Genomic DNA, 2,403 nt, shown 5'->3' with positions numbered 1-2,403 from the left:
AAAGAAAAAAAAAGGAAAAAAAAGCAAACCTTTTTTATGCCTTATTACATTGCAAAGTCTACAAATAAAACAAGCTTATGTAAGAAAAAGGAAAAATATTATACATTTAGAAATATTTTATAAAAACACTCTTACCTCCAGTGCTTATTTCTACCTCTGTAGAATCTCTTTCCAAACTCCCAGCACTGCTAACAATATTCATTAAATGGATCGCAGTCCAAGCAAAGGGCATGCGATATTTCCCAAGTCTTTGGCAAAACTGATCAGCTTGACTTTTCAGCTTCTCCAATTTTTCCTTATTCTGCAAAACAAAACTTTATACATTATATAATTATGCTCAAAAAAGATGAATTAAAGGCTATTTCATAATAAATAGGTTAAGAATTCTCAGTTCTCAGCAAAGATGGAAAAACAATCTGTGCCTTTCAGAGATCAATTAACAGTGTACTGTCTTAACCAGTGAACCACCTCAACCTGCTCTACAAATATATGTATAGAGTAAGTCTGAAATTTTTGTGATTATCTCATCTTTAGAAAAAAGAAAGGAGAGCAAATGTCAAACATGTTTATGTATTGCAAGTATTATTTTATGAAAGGAAACATAACCATGTTCTGGCCAGCAACTACAAACTACAAAATATTCTAGGTTATGACTTGTTAAATTTTAATATTCTAAAAAAGATGGAAGCAGTTGAGTCCATTTGAAATAATCCATAACTTAGGGCAATCATGAAATGGGAGTAAGAGGCACAAATAGGCCAATAATAAGCCCAGAGTTGTAATAAAAGCAGAAAACAAAAACAAAAACAAAAAGTATTACAAGAGGACTAAACCCTGAAAAAAAACTAATGGTGTAAACAGTATATGCCTATAAGACATCCTAAGGCTGGCTCAATTTTAGGTTATTCCTGAAACAAACACTAAGGTGGCCTGCAATAGACAATCAATGTTCCAACAGTGTAAACCTACACCAAATATCTTACATACTCTTTCCATACAGTATGTTGATGAGGTATATTCTAATGACAGTGTCTTATGTTAGGGCTTAGAGCTGGGAAAAGACGGAAGGCTAGCTAAATGGTAGCACTGTTTATTGCTATGTCTATTATACTTCAAAATAGGTTCTTCCTTTAACAGCCTAGCTATCAAGTGTACTTAATTTTATCAGTTTATGCAAATACATTAAGAGAAGAGTGGAATAAGCTGTTGTTATGCCTATGAGCTCCATAAAGCAGAGCAAATTTAATTTGAAATATGACAACCAGATAACCAGCAATCAGAGAAGAATGTCATGTGCTCAGATCTACCTGTATTAGCAGAAAAGGCTTAGTTCTTGTTCTGATTCTCAGGAAAAAAGAAAGCAAATATTTTCTACATTTTGGTGACTGGTCCAGTATTGCTCAAGCATACCACTCCTAGCTAATCCAAGTATTAAATCATGTGTTCAAGATCCAAGATCAACTGTTATTCTTGTAGCTAACTTAGGGTAGCTGAAATTTGGTACCTACTGTTGACCATTTTTGTTTTATAAGTTTAGTGAAAGTCTAGAAATTAGTCATTTGATAGCAATACATAGATTGTATTTTCTATTTTTACCATATTCCTTAATTATCTGCAGCTAGAGAGAAGCCTAGAATGCTTGTTTTGCTAGGAAAAGTTCCATCAATACCACTATTTTGTATATACAGGAAAAATGTAATTATTTAGAAATTAAACTAAATTAACTTACTTCTGTCCAAAAACAAAAAAACAACAACAATGAATTAGTTTGGGGGTGACGGAGAGTTTAAAGAATAGCACAGCACATGACACAAGCTAGGTGACAAAGGAAATACAGAAGAACGTTAGAAATTGGTTAGGCCAATAAAAAAATGAATTAGTAGTCAAATCTTTAATATGCTCTGTATATTATTCTCCCAAATTACAATTTGGGAGATTAGAGGTTATTCAGGGTTGGGTTTAGGGATTTGGGAAGACTGGAGAATGACTGCTAGAAAATACAAAAGTGAGGGAAATGAGAGGCATGACATTCTACCTTGGTGGCATCTGCTTCTTTGAAAATCATATATGGTTCTGCACACTCTCCAATGTCTCCTTGTTGTAGGACTTTTTCTAGCTGTCAAAGACAAAACAGTAAAGATTAAGCTTAAAAAAATCAATCAGCCTGGAATGCAAGGACAATTCAATATAAAAAATTAATCAGTATGGGCCAGCCAAGTGGTGCGTTGGTTGGAGTTGGCTTGGGACGCCAGCTCTGAGCAGCAGGGCCCCGGTTCGGATCCCATATGAGGACCAGTGACACTGTGCCCTCTGCAGCTAGGATGGTGAGCAACAGCTCGCTGGACCTGGAGCTGGGCAGCCGTGAGTTGCCGGCGACGGCGTGGGCTGTGGTGGGACTGGCCA

The 2,403-nt window shown here is 35.7% G+C and overlaps 1 long non-coding RNA gene across 1 annotated transcript; it reads right to left on the bottom strand.

Annotated features, from left to right (window-relative positions):
* Window positions 1–218: 218 nt before the first annotated feature.
* On the bottom strand, window positions 219–2,118 carry LOC109389719 (uncharacterized). The gene is made up of 2 exons (XR_002125449.1): window positions 2,036–2,118; window positions 219–301 (listed from the first exon to the last, which is right to left on the bottom strand). It is a non-coding gene; the product is annotated as an uncharacterized LOC109389719 (long non-coding RNA).
* Between the last annotated feature and the right edge of the window lie 285 nt (window positions 2,119–2,403).

Source organism: Hipposideros armiger, unplaced genomic scaffold (genome assembly GCF_001890085.2).
Source record: "Hipposideros armiger isolate ML-2016 unplaced genomic scaffold, ASM189008v1 scaffold_240, whole genome shotgun sequence".
Classification (NCBI taxonomy): domain Eukaryota; kingdom Metazoa; phylum Chordata; class Mammalia; order Chiroptera; family Hipposideridae; genus Hipposideros; species Hipposideros armiger.
Note: the sequence above shows the minus strand (reverse complement) of the source record. Positions and strands in the feature narration are given on the sequence as shown.